The sequence below is a fragment of the Gobio gobio genome, assembly GCF_949357685.1.
Source record: "Gobio gobio genome assembly, chromosome: 15".
Classification (NCBI taxonomy): domain Eukaryota; kingdom Metazoa; phylum Chordata; class Actinopteri; order Cypriniformes; family Gobionidae; genus Gobio; species Gobio gobio.
The window spans coordinates 34,323,459-34,328,360 of record NC_137108.1 but is presented as its reverse complement, the minus strand read 5'-3'; positions in this window follow the sequence as shown (position 1 = coordinate 34,328,360).

Here is a 4,902-nt window from a genome sequence, read left to right as displayed (position 1 = left end):
TATGAAGTTCCATTGAATGGGTTGTAAACAAGTCGGCTTAGATTTTCTGCTGAACCCAGATAGCATGAAATAGTCATGAAAACGGTTAATGCCCTGCATTTTTACAACAAACAATATGTAAAAAGGGTTATCCCTGCTGATATAAGCATTTTAGACCAGACTAATCTGTTTTATTTTTGTCCTCCCAGCTTGGTCATGCACGTCTATTGGTGGGTTTTAGGGTGATTGTGTGCACTTTTCACATGGTCAGGGCTTGGAGCTCAGACAGGCTAGCTGAAAACTAACTTGGTCAGGCAAAGATTGTATATATAGCCTATACGAGTCTAAGACCAGCAAATCCGCTTAGACTGCTTTTCTCAGCAGGGTATTCATAGTTTATGTTAAAAAGTGGGCTCTTTTTGCATCCGGTCTGTTTGGACCGAACCCAGAGAAACAGACTTGCAAACCAACACTGTGTAGGAGTGATAGTCAATGTTATTGTTAGCGATAATGCCATGCACTTGTTTTGTTGTTGTCCAGCAATCGAAACATACATAATTAATAACGCCGGGCCATGAATACAATTGTGCCATTGTCAGAGCCTTCTCACATTCTGAAGCACTGGACTAGATTATAAATACACTCAGTGCTGAGACTTCACAACAAATTCTCCCTTTTTTCCATTATTAATGTCGGATAAATACTAAATCTTGACCGAAAAGAACACAGGACATCTTGCTCGATAGGCAACCTGCTCTTTCAAAAGGCCATCACAATTGTCACTCTCCACCAATTGGTCCCTTTTGGGGCTTCCTGGCATTTTGCACACAAGCCACTCATCTGTTGAGCGTGGCAGGATTGATGGATGGAGCTGGAGAAGAGGTGGGGGGGGGGCTGGTGGAGGACAGGAGCCAGCTGGACCTGCCCGAACGAGTGCAGCCGGTCCTAGAGAGGGTGCATCGACGGTCATGTCAGGGTTGAGTTATGGCGCCGGTCCCCCAGCAGGGTGTAGGGGGTGTGTGAGGCAGACACCGTGATGGATGAAGTCCAGTCTGTGGCCCTAAAGATGCTCTAAAAGGTCTAGATGATAGTCCGATGTTGAACACCACGACAAATCACCTGAGCTGCAATGACCGAATTGCTGTGTTGATGCACTCTGAGCTTAACTAGCCATTTTTCAGATTAATATTACGGAGACAGCAAGCACGTTCCCACTGACTCTTCAGTCCAGTTTCCACAGCTGGACACTCCAGCATTCAATAGCTCTTTGAAGACAACTTGAAGCACTCTGTGAGAGCACAAATACTGGCCCCAAGCCAAGCCACTCTTGTGTGCGAGCAGCCTGGTGCAGTTGAAAGGCCCTTTAGCCTGCTTCCTCAACACACTATTCATCCTGGGAGGCATAGACCAGCACCCCAGAGAGCACCCATGGATAACCTGGACAGTGTCTTATCCTAACCTTCAAACGTCTTGCTGGGAGAGAGAGTCAATGTCACCGCAACAAAGGCACATGTGAGGAAGAGCCTGGCCGTCAGAAGCTCGGGCCCACTAATTGACGGCTTGAGGGAGTGGAAGCGACATAGACAGAGAGGGAGAAAGAAAGATATGAAAGCCGCTAAACCCACCCCACTAAACTATTCCTCCCGGCGTATACAGACTTAAAATGCGAGCTGGCTTTTTTATTTGCTTTTTCTTCTTTCATGTGTTCAACTTCTTGTGCTTCGTCCCTTCCTTCTTTTTCTGTAAATAGTAAACCCGATAAGCTTTTGAAATCCTTTATTTACTCTCTTTCCTGTCCCTTTGAGAAACTACTCTCCAACTCGGTGCACAACAATCAATTACCGCTGGCCCTCAGAACGTGGAGATGTTGTTTTTTTTCCGGCTAACTTTTTAACGCTTCGCTAATGCGGTCGTGGCCCTGCGTGCACACAAACATGAAACTGGGGCGGCCCCAGTTAACACTGCATTGTACGCTAATGGTCACAGAGGGCCCAGGGCCAATATTTAATTGCTGGGACCAAGCATAGCGAAAAAGGCGATAAACCAATTAATCCTCTCTGTTTCACCTCCAGTATGGGGAGAGACAAGGGGGATGAGGCTTTCCTCCTGAGGGGATGCCGAGCTCCTTCACATCCAGCTGTCACCTATATCAGCTCATCATTCATGTTTTGGGAAACAAAACCTTGCAAGCGTTTGATTGGAGAAGGATTGTGAGTAACAGAGATTTTTCTCAATCTATCTGACAGAATCTGATTGTGATGGACTAAGATTGAAAATTAAGGTCATTTAAGGTCTATCTTGCTGAAGAAGCATCTGAGAATAGGGGTCTATGGGTGCACATATGTAATTGAACTTTACTCAACTGTGCACTGTACCCATATCAGGCACAGAATTGGCAAAAGTATTGGCATACACTGCAAAATGTGATTAGCTATTCATTTCTACCTGCATGTAACCCATAATTATTTATTTTTTAGTTGTAAACAAATGTAGTTCAGTCACTTTAACTAATATTAATAGCAGTTAATTTACCACAAATTAGACTATACATTTCACATCCATTTTAGATACATTCATGTTCAAATCTGATCAATAGTTTTTTATTAAAATATTTTTTTATACTGATTCAAATCGTTAACTCGTCCTTTGAACTAATTATTAGAAGAACCAGCTCGTAAGAGTCATTCTTTTTCAGGGATCAGTCTACACTGGTCGTGCCATGTTTCTGAATCGCTAAAAAGACTCTAAAAAGATCTGTTTCCCCATGTATCGGACATTGTATGTTTATTTTGCTGTACAATTATATTTTCATCCAGCTACTTAAAATAGACATGCTATAGTAAAATATCAGTCTTAAAGGTAGGGTAGGCAATCGCAGAGAGGCTATCAATAGCAAGCTAGCTTTGAAAGCATAAGATCCAGTGCGCAAAGTGGGCCGGTACGCACTAGTGCATAGTACTGGCACTTCTATATTTTAAGCTGTACCATAGCCTCACTTTTTCTTGCATACTGGCACTTCTCACATGTTTCCAGTACCAGGGGCGTCACTAAGCCCTTTTTCTACTCAGCCCCCGCAAAAATTAATGACACTAATTCGTGATCACCTCCGTCCCCTTTAAATCTCATATGAAAACGGCGGCAGGCTTCTGCTCCTCCCTGTCTAGTCAGCTCTATTCAACGTGTTCCCCAGTCTGCAGCAGCACAGCATCAGAAGCAGTGTGGTTATTAATAGATTGTCATGATATCAGCATCTGCAGATCTTTGTCATAAATGCCGTTTACATAATGTAATGCAGGAGCGATATAAGACAGTTTCCCGTCCACGGTACATTTTTTGCTGTATTTTCACCCCTCATCACTTTTGATTTCCTCAAGCGAAAACGGAAAGGGAAGACACTTCAGAAAATGTTTTCATTTTTCATTTTTAAATTAAAACGTATTATTGTGGATGTGGCATTAGATAAACATCATGCATAGAAATGATTAAAGACACAATCACAATGTAAAAAGGATAACGTTCATTTAAACAAAGTTGATAGGCATACAATTGAGTTGATACAAAGAACTCAAAATATTGTTATCTGAACGTTTGTGAACATCTTTTGACAAAAGATGTATGAAAAGTTGATAAATCATGAAAATATTTTTTACAGTGCAGTGGCAAACCACACTCAATCAATGCTTTTTTTAATGCGATGTAAACTGCTTATCAGAGTGGATGACAGAGACAGAGAAACATCATGTAGTTATTTCGTTCTACTAAATAATAATGACCTGCTGTTTGTGACATCGATATCTCTAGAGTCAATGGATTTTTGGTTTTGATGTCTTAAATTATAGAAGTGGTAAATTGATAGATTCATGTTCTACTTTTTAAATAGAAAACAAAATAAGGAATGTTTTAAAATTGGGGGCAGATTAAACATATAGCCAGACAATACAGTAATATAAGGTTTGTCTATATTTTAAATTAATAATAATGAATATGACAGTATATTAATTGTTTTTTTTTCAATCATAACTGTTTATCTACAACTCTGCATAGCCTAACGGAACGCACTGATGATGTTTGATGTCTGTGCGAGCAGGCTGCGTGGAAAATACAAATGCTTACAGGCCGGTAGGACAACGTATCATTGCAATCGGACCGAATGCAATGATTGGACGGAAATGTTTTGGTCCTGAGACTTCCACAAAAGATATATGTACATGTTTTAATATTTAGACCAATTCTATTATTGATCAGGATTTGAAGAGCCTACCCTACCTTAAAGAGTTAGTTCACCCAAAAATGAAAATTAGCCCATGATTTTCTCACCCTCAAGTCATCCTAGGTGTAAATGACATTCTTCTTTCAGACGCATAAAATCAGAGTTATATTAAAAGAGTCCTGGCTCTTCCAAGCTTTTATAATGGCAGTGACTTGTTTGGTCATTTTTTTAAATCCATAAAAGTGCATCTATCCATCAAATAACTGCTCCACACGGCTCTGGGGGTTAATAAAGGCCTTCTGAAGCAAAGTGGCGTGTTTGTGTAAGAAAAATATCCATATTTAAAACTTTATAGACTAAAATAACTAGCTTCTGGCGGTCAGTGGTACGCAAGTCAACTTGCGCTAAAAGAGTAACCCCTGACGCGATGTACAGGAGCATCGCAAGCTTTGACGCCTCTCGCAGATAGGGCTGGGCAACAAACTCAAGCCACTCTTCTCTTATATCGAAATCCTCCACCATTTCTCTTTAAAAATTCCCGTTTTAGACTTTAAGGGTTACTCTTACGCCGTAAAGTTTTAAATATGGATATTTTTCTTACACAAACGCGCCACTTTGCTTCAGAAGGCCTTTATTGACCCCCCGGCGGAGCCATGTGGAGCAGTTATATGATGGATAGATGCACTTTTATGGACTTAAAAAATGACCCAACA